This window comes from Chionomys nivalis, chromosome 8, assembly GCF_950005125.1.
Source record: "Chionomys nivalis chromosome 8, mChiNiv1.1, whole genome shotgun sequence".
In the NCBI taxonomy this organism is placed as follows: Eukaryota; Metazoa; Chordata; class Mammalia; order Rodentia; family Cricetidae; genus Chionomys; species Chionomys nivalis.
The window spans coordinates 21,462,239-21,477,490 of NC_080093.1; the positions used below are offsets into that span (position 1 = coordinate 21,462,239).

Here is a 15,252-nt window from a genome sequence, read left to right on the forward strand (position 1 = left end):
TGTTGCCCAGGTTTGCTGCCCTGTTCTTTACCGTCTCTTCACACCAGACACACACTACATTTCTCAAGAGTCTAAGCCACTAGCCATGCTTCAAGGATGGTTCTAACCAGCTGATGGTCAGGTCCAGATGCTGCTTATCTTGTGAGGATTAGAAAGAAAGGGGGTTCTCCATAAAGGAGGGGGAAAGAAATTCCATTTTCATCTCACAGGAAGGTAAATTTAGAGATTACTCTTGATTATTGAAAAAAAAAAAAAAAGCACAAGCCCAGTTAACCAGGCCATAGTGTGGTCCCTCGCTCCCACCTGCCGTCCCCAGAAGCCGAGTCCCCAGCTTGCAGCCACATCTGAAGCTGGCTGTACTTCCAGAAAAGCACCAAGGATCTCCTGGAATTCAATCACTGCATGCTCAGGAGCCCTGGGCTAATTTTAATTCTGACCTGTAGTGATTATGGCTCTATTAGAGCTACTTTTATTTAACTCCAAAATAAAATCTAAATGGGCTCTAGATTAATATCGTTCTGTTGGAGACATAATGAATTAAATGATAACACACCGCCTCCACTTAGCTGCAGACAAGGCTGACCAGTAGGACATTTGTTAACAAGACAAACACGGCAGAAGATCAGCTATGACAATGCATAAATCATCTGAAGGCATTTGACTACATTCAATCCTCTTTCCTTAAAAATAATCTGGAACATGATGCCACTTTTTCAAAGGATTTAAACTGTTTTAAGCCAAAAGCCAATATTATACTTACTAGTAAACTCAAAAGAAATTTCTTCAAGCTCAGGACTAATACAAAGGGGCCCAATGTTTTCACCCTTAGTTATTAATATACTGAAATCTTTATATAAGAGAAATAACAACTTGAGGATAACATGAGAACAATCTACTACAAAATTAAGTTGATTACGCAAAAAAATACTAACATATTTCAAGAAGGCGAAGTTTGAAGAGGCACATGTTTGGGGTGTAGAGAGAAGTCAGAAAAGGGGAGTAAGGGAGTATTTCATTGAATCCACATATGAAACGTAAGAACAAAGAAAAATAAAAAGCTAGAGTTAACTATGAATGAGAAAGAAGGGATTAATCTGAAAATTCTATAAACTTCAAGTGACAGATCTGAAGACATTTGAGAAAGTCAAGAAACATACCAGGACAGAAAAATCAACTATGAGAGATTCTGGATTAATATACAAATTTAATATAATCCTGACCAGAATTTCAAAAAATTTCTAAGATTTTGGCAACTGTCTCAGAAGTTACTGTAAGTTAATTGTAAGACTATATATACTAGGAGGAATATGGACTGTTTGAGTAAGTACAAGAATTTTCCCCAGGAGAAAGTACAGATATTACAAGGTCAACTAAAAATATGTGCAAAAATCAAAAGGCAAATACCTCAGACCTAAGCTAATTTTTCTTTTTTTTTGGATTTTCGAGACAGGGTTTCTCCATAGCTTTTTTGGTTCCTGTCCTGGAACTAGCTCTTGTAGACCAGGCTGGCCTCGAACTCACAGAGATCCGCCTGCCTCCCAAGTGCTGGGATTAAAGGCGTGCGCCACCACCACCCGGCTCTAAGCTAATTTTTAAATATACAATATGTGATTAAGAATCATCCAGTATTAGATAATAAATACTACTGCAAAATTATTAGCTCATTATTTATTTTAATTTGTGAAGAGTGGGAGAAATAGTATTTGTCAAAGATGAGCCCCCAGGTGGTCAGTCAATGCCAAGTGGTCAGCCCTGAGGTCATATACAGATAGGAAAAACTTAATCAACTGAGAAGGCTGTATTCATGTATTAAGGTGTGTGTGTGAGAGAGAGAGAAAGAGACAGAGAGAGAGAGAGAGAGAGAGAGAGAGAGAGAGAGAGAGAGAGAGAGAGAGAGAGAGAAGTAATAACAAAGAAAAAGAGGCCATGGTGGGGTGCATGGGAGGGATCAGGTGGAGGAAAGGGAGGGGGAAAATGATGCAATTCTTAATTAAAAACTTAATATCTGAGAGATGAGTATAAGAAAAGTAATTATCAAGGAATAGATATCTGGCAATATAAAAAGAAACCGTCATGGTCTGTTGAAATGGCTCATCAGGAAAAGGCCTTGCAGAAGAAGCCTGGTGACCTGAGTTCAATACCAAAACCAAGTGAAGATGGAGGGAGAGGGCAGACTCACAAAGTTATCATCTGATAACACACATACACTCACACACACATGCATGCACACACATGCAGACACACTTAATATGCACACGCATACACACATATGCACACACAGTTCAATAATAAAAATTTTAAAGCATCATAAAAACAAAATGAAGCACCATAAGCATTTGAAATCCATATTCTTCCCTTTACCCATAGAGTCACAGTGCTGTCTGTCCCATAGCAACAGTGTAAAGTGAAGATGCACACTGACATAGCAACGTCCCAACGGAGAGAAAGAAGCATTGAACGAAACAATGCACTGAGCATTATTGATGCTAGTGTAGAACTATAGGTAGGGTTTTTTTTTAATTTTACTTTTTTCTTTATTGTACTTCTATATCCCAGGTTATCCAGCTTTTAAAATTGTAGTATCCAGTAATCAAGAAAAATACTTGGCGATGGTGGTGTACATCTTTAATCCAAGCACTCGGGAGGCAGAGGCAGATGGATCGCTTTGAGTTCGAGGCCAGCCTGATCTACAGAGAGAGTTCCAGGACAGCCAAGGCTACACAGAAAAAAACCTGTCTCGAAAAACCAAAAGAAAAAAAAAAAGAATGCTAATTCGAAATTGTGAAACACAGGGAAATACCTTCTAAAAATATGGTTATGGTTTGGGGGAGATAGAGAGGGGGAGAGAAAAACAGAGAAGACCAAAGACACAGAGCAAAAAGCATCACTAAGCAACTAAGAAAAAGCAAACTGATGATAAAATAGATAAAATGTGTTTCATTACTATTCAAGAAACACACTTTCAAGCTATAAAATACCAAGCTTTGGCTAAGGTTAAAAATAAGAAGGATCCCACAAAACTTGAATCTGCCATTGAAACATTACTTGGAAAGACCATCCTTACATATTATTAACAGAACTGCAAATTGGTAACCTTTTTTTTTTTTAAATGGGGTCTCATTATGTTGCCCAGGTTGACTGCAAACTCCAGGGTTTAAGCAACCTTCCTACCATGACCTCTTGAGTACCTAGGCCAACAGGGTGAAATCATCATGCTTGGCTGTGACAGTTTTAGGGGGCATTTTTGACAACACCTGTTGGGAATCTCTTTGTTAAAGTACCCTTTGAACTACTAATTTCATCTCTGGGACTCTGTAAGCTAAAGAGAGAATTAGAAGCTAAGTATGATGGAGTGCACCTTAGAGTTGGCAAGGCTGAGAGAGGAGGATCGTTTAAGCCCAAGAGTATGGGTCAGTCTGGGCTACTTAGGAGGATCCTATCATAAAATAAAAAGTATTAAAAATAAAAATGGTGGGAAAATGTGATCCATGGTAGAGTTTTTGCCTAACATACACAGGCCCTGGGTTTAATCCCAGTACCCAAAAAAAGAGAGAGAGGGAAGGAGGGAAGGAGGAAGGAAAACTAAAAACTTGGTCAATAGTTAGTTACACAAAAATCGAATAGAGATTAGCTACAAAACACCTAACAATGGGGGAATGTATAAACCTTCTACAAGGCACTACATGAAGAGGCTATGGTGGTGCACACCTATACGCCAGCTACTCCCTGTAATCCCAGCTACTCAGGAGGTGGAAGCAGGAGAATAACAGGACTGTACAGCAAAGCCCTATCTCAAAATAAAGCAAAGGACTACGTACGTAGTTTAGTGGTAGGGAACATAACAGAGTGAGAGGCCTAAATTTTGTGCCCAAAATGAGTAAAAGGGGGTTAATATGAACCTAGAACCGCACCAAGGTTTGAAACTGTTTAATGGTATTGGGACTCTCTCTAAGACAGAATGCAATGCAAGAAACCCAGCAACAGATGCATTCACAGGCTGATCTCAATTCTGATTCAGAAAACAAAAGTCTAGCTCTACCTTCTAGCTCTGTTGTAATAAGAGTGGCGGGGCTGTGTTTTCTGTACCCGGCTGTCCGCATGGCTTACTTATGTCCCGAAATAATTATATGGAAACTGTATTTTTTTAATTATTGTTTGGCCCATTAGTTTTAGTCTCTTATTGGCTAGTTTTTATATATTGATTTAATTTATTTTTAATATTTTATGTAATACCATGAGTTGGCTTACCAGGAAAGATCTTAACCTGTGTCTGTCTGGAGTGGGAGAATCATGGCGACTCCTCATTTGGTTTTTTTTTTCAGCATTTTGTTTTGTCTACTTTGCCTACCTAATGTTCTGTCCTATTAAAGGGGCCAAGGCAGTTTTTTTATTACTTAACCAATGAAACAACAGATAGAAAGATGACCCACCTCCATCATCTCCCCAGGTAGGAAGTGTTGGACAAAATGTTGAATTTTCCAGTAGCCCAGTACCTTCAAATCTCAAGAGGGCCAAACTTGAATGCCTCCCCTTTTCAGTCTTCGGTTCTGAATTACTGTACAGCATTGTTCAGAGTCAAAACCAGTAAATCATAAACAGATATACAAAGTGTGTATTAATAATTAAAGGATGAAATATAGGGACTGGAGAGACAGCTCCGTCAGTAAAGTACTCACTGTGCAAGCATAGGGGCCTGAGGTGGATCCCTGGAACCCTATAAAAAAGCCAGTGGCAGGGGCATGTGCTTGGAATCCCAGTGCTGTGGAAGGAGAGACACACAGATTCCTGGCGCTGGCTGGTCAGCCAGCCTAGCATACACCAGTGAGCTCCAGGTTCAGTAAGAAAACCTGGAACAAAAATAAAGTGGGCAGGCACTGAGGAGGGGACCCAGTATCAACTTGTAGCTTCACACTCACATGCATCACCCCCTACACACACACCACACACATGCACACACAAAGATAATACATAGAATTTCAGTTGTTAAAATGGCGTTTGTATTAAAGGTTGTTTTGACTCTTAGGCAAGCGACATACTTTAAGACATGTGCTGGGATGGTGGCAGTTCTTCAGAAATGCACAGCGTGGCTAGAAATAAGCACAGTCTCTCGTCCTCCGTGACTAATTGGATCTGGGTTTGCCCGTCTGGGATGTAGACACTCTTCACCTGTTGTCAGCCATCCCACGACTTCACACTGGAGAACCATCAGCCATCCTCAGCTAGCCCTGGGAAGTCAGAAAAAGGCTAGAAGTGTCCCTGAAGAATACACAAGGTTGCCAGACTTCTGCTGCTGCATTAACCTCCAGAAATGCACCACAGAAAGGCTCCTTGCACATATATGCAGCATTTCATGAAGGTTCAAGAAGTTCTCATCTTCTTCTCATAGATTCAGATACCAGCCCCTGTCTGCCATGGTACTGGGGATCAACCCCAGGGCCTCATGCATGCTAGGCAACCCCACTCCATCCCTAAGCTATAGCCCCATCCTTCGAATTCAAATCATAATGGAGAATATGTACTTCACAGCTACATCTCGTTTTACTAATCTCTACCACTGTGAATTTTAAAATCATGCCCAAGCCACAACTGAAGGGAAAACCTCAAACTCAGTAAGCCAGGCGGAGTCCAGAACAAACCAGCCTGCTGAGCAGTGAATCAGCCTGGACCCAGAGCACCTAACAAAGAACTCAGGCTCTGCCCTGTCCTCTGAACTCATTCTGCCTTTGGGAGTGAAGAAGTGGAGACAAAGTTTCACACCAAGAGTCTTTTGCTTCTGGGAAGATTCTCCACCTCCCAGAGACTGACGGAACACGCCCGGTGGGGACCCTGCAATTCTTCCGAGTAAATGTTTCTGGTGAAAAGATGTTTGTCAATGGAGTCTGTTCTTGTAGAGGATAACAGATGAATTGATGCTTTCGTTAGAAATGACAGCCTTTAAAACAACTCCAGTGATACCCGCGTTACATGATATTTTAATCCCAGACGTGTATAGCATGCACTGGGTCACATGTGTTTTCCCCAAATGATTTTCTTTCCACTCCCTGGATTTTCCATACTCGGTAATATTATATAGTTCAAATTTACAATGAAGTCATTGAAACAGAGTCTCTCCTTGCTTCTGCCGCCTCTTTAATTCTGAATAAAGAAGCCCCACTGTTTAATTACTACAATGTAGCTAGCTGTCAAGGAATAAAAACATATAAATGCCTGCTGACTTCTGGATGGGGACACACCCATAGAAGGAGACCTTTCTCAGTCGCTGTGAGTGGCTGGTGCAGACCCTATAACCTGACCCCAGCAGCGTCACTACCAAGCAGAAAGATAGAACAGGTTTTAGGCAGATTGCTAATGAGTCTGGCTGACACCAAATAGCCAGTACTGACTATTAGCCCTGTCAGGATTGGGCTACTGTGTTTTGTTTCTCCCGGTACTTTGATCTCACCCCAGAGCTCACACCCTCAATGAAGGGTTACTGGGATACTGTCACCTGTGGGGTGAGGTGGCCGGGGGGACAACGACGACGACGACACACCTTACACCTTCCAGCTAGAGGTCAGAGTTTATATTATATCCTGAATTTGGAGCAGAGGCAAAGTTGAGGTTGGGGAGCTGCAAGCATCATCTTGTACCGCATACTCCAGGCCCTTCTGGCTGGCTGGCAGGAAGGAGAAGAAGAAATGTCCGGTAGCTTCTACAAGCAGTAACCACTCTGCTTCTGGGCAGAAGACCAGGAGACCTCAGAGACCTCAGGCAGGGCCAGCTACTGAGCCCCTAGGAAACAGCCCTGGGTCACTGTAGTGAAAAGAAATTAGACTATTTTCCTGCCATACCACTGGGTCTAGAAAAGCTCATGGTAGCCGGGTGGTGGTGGCGCACGCCTTTAATCCCAGCACTTGGAAGACAGAGGCAAGTAGATCTCTGTGAGTTCGAGGCCAGCCTGGTCTACATAGTGAGTTCCAGGATAGCCAGAGCTACATAGAGAGAACTTGTCCTGAAAAACAAAAACAAAACAAACAAAAACTCACACTGGCTAATATGTGTTGAATCTTTCTTTTATATGGAGTGTTCTCGACAATACATGGATTTATCCAATTCAGTTTCACAACCTAATAGATAAGTGACACCATCACCCTCCGCTGTGCACACTCAGACACTTCGACTGCATATCTTGCAGGTGGACAGCCACGCCAATTATTAACAGTGGAGTCAGGATATAAACAATCCAAACAGCCTGCCCCCAGAGATAAACTTATAGAATGGAAAGAGGGAAAATCCAGAGTTACATTTCTTTCGCATCTAATCTGTGCATTAAAGATCGTACATATTGTATCTTTACTTAGGATGTAATTCCCTCTCCACATTAATGCTTCCTGTCATGCAAAATCTCAGGCGGCGCTAATATATAAAGCAAGTAAGAGTGGAACTACTCAAGAGAAGCAGAACAAAATGCTGGGGTCTCCATGGCCAGCACCTCACTCACCAGACTGAGGCTCCAAACCCTCCTGGAACAGTGTTTAAAAATAAAATAATAAAAACACCTTGTCCAAATTGTTATCTCCTAGAATTAGATGCTTGAGACTCAAAAGGAGTCCCGGCAGAACACCGATAATCATCACAAAATCAAAAGAAAAGACCAAGAAACTCCTACTTGCGGTCACTGAGGACCTGAGCGACCCTGACCCTGTCCTGACACTAAACAGCTCCAGTCTGAGGAGCAGAGAGGCCAGGAGAGGTGGAATTTGGGGCTGAAGGGAGAGTCAGGAATAGGCAAATCCGATAAACAGGCAGAGGTGGGACAGAGCCAGCGGGGCGCCAGGGCCAGCAGCCTGTGGTGAGGAGGGAGGTCCAGCGGGAACGGAGGTGGGAGCAGGGGTGCATGCGGCTCTGCCTGCCCAGCATGTTCCTCAGGCTGCAGCTGTCGGAGAACTGTGACATAAGAACGACAGGAACTCAACAGGACTTCAATCATCAGCATTTGAAGGGAAAACAAAACCAGCTACACTGCCCTTCTCACCAAATCAAACATTGCCTTTCCCTTACCTACAGCCATTCAAAGGTGAAAGCTTCAGGTACCTGCTTTGGGTATGGTGGGGTTCCCAATGAAGAGCACCGAGAGACTTGGACCCACAACACGGCTGTACCTGCACTAGTGGGACCCTGGGGAAGACTCAGACTTCTGTCTGCTCCAGCAGCAGGCAGATGATAACTTCCTAGGACTGCAGGTTAAGCCTTTTAATGCTCACAAAGCACTCAGAGGCAGCGCCTCGGGCAAAGCTCTCAGCAAAGGCCGGCTCATTGCTCTCACATTGGGGTAGCTTTAGCTTCACCCTGAACCACTCTCCAAGGTCTCCTCCATGCTGTGTCCTGACTCCTAAGCTGCTGTGTCAAATGACTACACCCTGACTGAAATAAATAACACAAATCTGTTGCCGTACAGCCCTGGAGGTCAGAAGGCTCCGATGGGTTGAAAGCCTGTTTCCTTCCACAGGCTCTAGGAAAGAATTCAGTTTCTTGCCTTTTTTCCACCCTTCAGGCTGGGGATCAAACCCAGAGCCTCATATATGCTAGGCTGGTGTTTTACCAGCTATCTGCCTGCATCCTTTTCCTCTCTTTACGCCATATGACTTACCTCTCTCTACAAACTCTGGCCTTCCGTCTCCTTCTTATAGGAGCTGTGTGATGAGATTGAACCTACACAGAGATCCAAGAAAATGCCTTACTTTAAACACATCTGCAGACTCCATTCAGTCATATAAGCGGTGTATCCACAGATGCCAGGGACTCACCCTTGAGTATCCTTGACCTCCCACATGGACCTCCCAAACCCCAAACTATATCCTCTCACAGCGAAGATACAATAGTGCGAGTAGCTAACTTATTGAATAGTTAGTATATGCTATATAAGAGCCTATGCAATTTGCTTTGGGCAAATCATTTTTAATTACCTTAAAAAACAATTGTTTTTTTAAGAACTGTCTGGGGCAAGACTTAAGTATACTCAGGCAAGCTTGGGTCTAGATACTTTGACAAGAAGGGTGTCTGAACCTATCTTTAATTCACACTGCCTGGTGGGAGAAGACAAAACCATCAGGAGACTTCAAGACAAGAGGCACTCATGTCCCCTCACTAAAGAAAGGGTCCCGCAGAGTCCTTGGTTAAAGGAACACATAGATGGCAGAGCTCTCAGGACATGTACCCATTTACAAAAGAGACACTTTGGGGTTTCCAAAAAGCCAAGAAGAAGCCACCTGAGGTTTCCTGGGGGGAAGGAGATGTAAGAAGGTCATTCCTGTCTCTAGCTCGAACAACCCTGATGCTGCATCTGACTTGAAGAAAGAATTCATGTGAATTCCTGGAGAGAGCTCTTACTGAGTCAGGTGAACCTAGACCCTATGAAACAGGCGGAAAAGCCTGGGAACCCTGGTGGCCCAGCAAAATAGCTCTGTTACTGAGCTTGGGAACAAGTCCTTGCCTCCACCACAGCACTTAGGAATACAAACCCTCATGTTTCATGGTTTCAACGTGTGTGAGCTATAGTTGTGTCTCTACTATCTCTAAGTATCAAAAAATGGCCTCTTTTCTTTCCAGTTCTCACACAGCCAATGGCCAAAAGTCCAAGTGTAACGGGGCAAGCTACACAATTGCTGGGCATGCCTGATGAGGTGGCTTGGGTAGTCAAAGCTTTCAATCCTCAACCACTAAACGATTTAGCTCTAGTCTCATCTGAAACTTTCCAATGAGCTGAATTAAAGTTATCAAGTTTCACCTAGTCACTTGTGTGAATCATAAGCTCAAAGTCAGATGCAGGACAGCACAGTGCTCAAGAGAATAGATTCCAGAGCCAGTCTGCTTAGATTAGTCTTCGCTGTGACTTAATGCACATTAATCTTCCGTTACCTCTGCTTTGTCATCTTCAATGTGGATTTAACAATAGAATTATACATTCCTCAGCAGAAACTGAGAAACCAGCCATGAAATATAGAAGTCATTTTGATTGTGTCCACATAAAGGGCATATATGCCCAATATCACATACCATGTCTGTCTATTATTTCTGAAGATGTATAAACAGTTGTTGCCAGCTAAGAAAAGGAGTCTATTGCAAAACCACACCAGGCTGGACCAAGTTTTGTTGCCAAAATATAAATCCACAGAAGGCTGCAGGTAAGGGGTCAGGTCTCTAGCACTTCTGCCCAATGCCATAAGAATGAAATACATTAACAGATGATATATGTGACCTGCTGTCTGGTGTTATTTTCATCAATATAGACAGGGAGAGTTATAAACAGGAAGCTTTAAAGATTTCATTTGCAAATCTGTTCCCTTTGGAAACTAACTCTGTGGAAACAATTCTCTAGGGCGGGCCTTTCTGTGATGATGGCAGTGCCCTGTATTTGTGCTGTGTATATAGCTACGTGAAGCATCCAAGCACTTAGATGCGGTTAATTTCATTTATTTTTAACTCATTTAAACTTAACCATATGTGGCTAGTGGCTACCATATTGACAATACAGCCAGAGAGAGCTATGCTCCCAATCTGGCCCGAGGGAACCTACTTAAGCCATCACTCAACTGAATTAACATTAAATTAATAAGCCTGAATTCTGCATCCAGGAAGCAAAGGGGAAGAGGGAGACTCTTAACTTCCTTGCCAGGCCTCACAGCTGGTGCCCTTTGATACATCCTTCCTCTTTTTCCATTCCCCATCCCATCAATCCACAGCTCTTGTCTTCCCCACCCAAGGTTCACCAGGCTACATGCTTCTCTAAGTCCTATCCATGCCTCCCATCACTTGTCAAGTGGTCCCTAAGGAACAGGGTAGGAGCCAGGACTGTATCAGCTGTCCTCTGCAGGCTGCATGTGGAAAGCAGGGACTGCCAACAAACACAAACCCGCAGGACAGCCATGAGTCTTGAAAGTGTCCCCTCTACTTACAAAAATCCTCAAATTTTCAAATTTCCTTTACTCGTTTAGGAATCTATAGCAAACTACACACACCAAACAAACGCTAGCCATCAAGTATAAGATGGATGACCAGCCGGGCGGTGGTGGCGCACGCCTTTAATCCCAGCACTTGGGAGGCAGAGGCAGGTGGATCTCTGTGAGTTCGAGACCAGCCTGGTCTACAGAGCTAGTTCCAGGACAGGCTCCAAAACCACAGAGAAACCCTGTCTCGAAAAACCAAAAAAAAAAAAAAAAAAAAGATGGAAGACCAAAGAAACGTGTAACTAAGAACCGTTGTCCATAGATAAAGAAAACCAACAACCTTCACTGGACTCTAGCTTCATCCCCATATGCTTAAGTACGAATTTTTTCTTATGACAAAGGTCAAATCTGGAATGCATCAAGAAGCTTGTCTTACCAGGAGGACAGGGGAAGAATTTCCTCCAGCATAATCTCACCTCCCACCTGGTCTCAGCCAGAGATGACCAGGAGGCACTCCAGAGCACAAGGCAAACTGCCCCTCGGGGCTGTAAGCAAAGGATAAGCCGCTAGTAAATGCGGCTCCAAATCCCTTTGGTTACACTAACTCCTCTGAAATGGAGCTTTATTATGTACAAAACAGAGTCTTAATATTTAATACCTGCCCATAATTATTTCTAGAGAGCCTTCCAAGTGTAAACATCAGTCCAGCAAAGTCAGAGAGCAGATACCTTGGGTGGGGCAAAAAAAAAAAAAAAAAGAGACATCTGCATAAATCTCACTGGTCTACCCGGACCAAAGAGGAGGATGCTGGCTGTTTCAAGTTGGGGCAACAAACTTGAGAGTGAAGGCTGTTTACCCTTTAGGATAGCCACGGATGGGGAGACTGGGGGAAGTCAGTGAAGAAGAATGCATATCTGCAACAGCGGTGTTCAACCTTCCTAACGTTGTGACCCTTTAATAAATACAGTTCCTCATGTCGTAGTGACCCCCAAGAATAAAGTTATTTTCATTGCTACTTCAAAAGTGTAATTTTGCTACTGTTACGAATCGTAATGTAAATATCTGTGTTTTCCGATGGTCTTAGGCAAGCCCTGCGAAGGGGTCGGTGGGCCCCAAAGGGGCTGCAACCCACAGGTTGAGAACTGCGGCTCTAGAAACTATTGCCAGGCATTCGTCAGAAAAGCCAGGGCTGTGTTTAGTAACTGAGGGATAGCCGCCTCTTCCTGCACTGACAGCTAGGAACCCAGACTGGCATCTGTGTATGGAACCACCTGCAACCACTCCCCAGACTGGCGATCAACTATTCCTCCGAGATTCCCATGTCCCTGGTCTTAACTATTCTGCAGCCTCGGCTTCACCCTGCCCCCATAGGGGGCTCCTTCAAGAAAGTCAAGGAAACCCACCAATACTGATGGAATTCTGAGCTATGTACGAAAAAAAAGTTTTTAGCAAAGTCAACTCTAGCTATCCACTCAGAGAGTTTTTTTTAATAACACTGAAATAATTTAATGATGAAAATTTCTTATACTAATTGATTCAGTCAATCGAACCAAGTGTGGCTTGGCTTAAGCGGGAAGCGAGCGTATTTACACTATGCACTTAGCACATACCCTCGTCAAAGAACTGCGTGTATCTTGGTTATTTAGGGGGACTTTGAAGAAAAGGCATAGATAACCACTCTAGAAGTCACCGGTTACAGTGAGACGGGTCCTGCACTGTATTTCCTAGGACTCTGCAGATAAATCTCTCCGGAAACAATGTCTGAGAACTTTTCTTGAAATACGTTGCCGAGTCCCGTCGCGAAAAGAACTCCTACTTTTCTTTGTGCTGGCCACTTTCACACTACACACACAGCATAAACTGGTGAGCCAAAGAGGGGTCACCGGGTGACCTCCAGCCTCACATTCCCCGAGGGATGGGCTGTCCCCTGGGAGGCGGGAGCCGCTGGGCCACCAGGTACAAGAAGTCAGGCTGCTGCTGGGCGCGACTCCAGCCCCGAGAGCACCCAGGCCGGAGCACTCCGGGTCCGCGGTCCTTGGGGACCCAGCGGCAGAGCCGCAGGCTCACCTTAGATCTCCAGCCAGTCGTGCGGCGGTCCCCGAGTAGCCTGTCCCTCGGGGACCTCGCCCGCGGGCGCGCGTCGCAGGAGGCGTGGGGAGTCCTGGCTTCCGAGTGTCAGCCGCACAGCCGGTGCCCAGGAGCGCTCAGGAGCGGGGCCAGTGCCCGGGAGCCCAGCGGGGCGCGCGGCTGCTGTTCACTGCTCGAGCCCGCTGCCCGCACCGCCCGTCCCCGCCCGCCCGCACTCGGGCGCAGCCCGCGCGTCCCTCGCCTCAGCAGTGCGAGCTGCCGGGAGCCGAGCCGAGCGGGGCGGCGCGGACCCCCGCCCTGGGCCGGGCTTTCCCAGAACTCGCCCGCGGGGTGAGAGGCCGCGAGCGCCGCCGTGGGCCGCTGGGCGACCAGGGGAGCGGCTAGTGCCTGGCCCGCCCCCGACTCTGCCGGACGGGGCCCGCCCCCACTACCCTGCTATCCCGCCCTGGCAGTCCAGGCGACCCTCGCCTGGGCCCCTGGCTAAGGCGCCCAGGAGCCACTCTCTGGCTCAGGCCCAGGGAGGAGCCGGCTACAGCTATGCCGGGTCACCCTGCTCCTGGGAGAGAGGGAACTTTGCACACCTTCAGGGGCTGAGGTCCTCTCGCACTGGCACTGCCTCCCCTCCTGCAGACCTTCTTTGGGTGACAGACCCGGTGCTACTAAGTGACTTGACCAAAGTTACTCTAATAGGTGTCAGCAGTGAGACTCAGCACTATCCTTCACCCATTCATTTCACGAGTACTTGTAGAACACTACAGCTGGGCTCGCGACAACCCTTCACTGCGTGTGGCCACCCATTCCTGTGACCTCTAAAAAACACTCAAATCTCCTTGGTGTTTCGAAGCAAATCTGGAGATTTTTCACACCTACCAGAAACTTCCGGCTCTGCATCAAGCGTTCTCTGCTACTGGCAAAAGTTTTATGCCCCGTCTACAGTTGGGAGAGCCAGAGACCTGGAGAAAACCTAAAACTCCTCCCATTTGCCTAAACCTGTGCCTTCTCCTTTGTTACCTATTTCACAGAGACCTTTGACCTGATACCTCTTCACACATTCAATCAGAGCTGACCCCTTCGGCCCACGTCTCACAATTGTCTTTCCCTTGGACCAAACCAACCCTTCACACCACAGCCATAGCCAAACCTCCGATATCTCAATATCCCCCTCCATACTCGCTCCCCATTATGGGGGGAGGCCAATACAACAGGGTGTGTCCAGCCCCCAGACTCCCTCAGCTCTACCTGGAACAGACCTATGTATCTGGATCATGGCTGCCTCCCTCAGGTTCTGCTCCTGTTCAGCTTAGGTCCTTCTCGAAAAAGATCTCCCCTCCTTGGAGCCTCTAGAGCCCAGGAGAGGCTGGAACAAGAATGCACGAGACAGCCAAAGAATTCTGCCCGTAAGAAAACCCTGCCAGGCCTAGCCCTACACTGTTTTGCTGTTTTCCTACCACTAGGATTTTAATGAAAACTAATGTTGCCGCCTCCCACTAGAGCTGGTCCAGAGAGCCTGAGCAGAAGACTTTGGGGGAAATTCTTTGTTCATAAGCACTTGAGATTTTAGTTTTAGACCAATGAGAAATAAACAATCCTTTACCCCAATCCCAGACTTGGACAGGTAGGTGGAGAGAGAAGCAAGAGATACCTTCACTAAAAGGTAAGCAGCGTGGACTTTTATTTAAGAGACAGAACTACCCTGTGGTTTTTAGAGTCCATTTCATAAATCTAGTCATCCAGATATCATCATCACCTGGTCCATGCCCAGTCTTCCGGTTGGTTGTTCTTAATTTGAAATTTGTTGTAGGAGTTTGATTGCTGCAAAGGGGTGGGCTTGCAGGCAGTCAGCATCGCCACCACCGCACTGTCGAGAACCAAGACAAATGTAGGTCCCATAGGCAGAGAGTTGGCCACCCAAGTGTCATGACCCACAGGCTCCACCCCTACAAAGGGGTGCCTTTCCCAAATCTTTGCAAAGAGAGTATCCAGATCAATGTTCTCCACTCACCCCCTCTGTAAATGCCACTGGAGGGAGCCTGGTCCCTGAGGCTGCCTCACCGCATTGGAATGTCTGAGCTAACAGTACTTCCAGAGGGTTCATTGCTCCCTCTGAACAGCACTGCCCAGACTTTCTGGAGATTTTAATTCACTCCGCAACCTTGCCAACAGTTGCATACAAGGTGCCTTTTTTACACCCCGCTCTCAGTTCAGTCAAACATGCAGACCATCTCAGGGGTACAATGGC

The 15,252-nt window shown here is 45.7% G+C and overlaps 1 protein-coding gene across 3 annotated transcripts in view; it reads right to left on the reverse strand.

Annotated features, from left to right (window-relative positions):
* The window catches only part of Plce1 (phospholipase C epsilon 1), a 269,128-nt gene extending 254,803 nt beyond the window's left edge, over positions 1-14,325 (reverse strand). For 2 of the 3 annotated variants that reach the window (XM_057778051.1, XM_057778050.1), the window contains exon 1: positions 12,993-13,276. The gene's annotated coding sequence lies outside the window, so the exon portion shown is untranslated. Of the gene's footprint in view, positions 1-12,992; positions 13,277-14,263 lie in introns of those variants that run through there. The other variant, XM_057778052.1, reaches the window with a different exon arrangement.
* Positions 14,326-15,252: the final 927 nt, after the last annotated feature.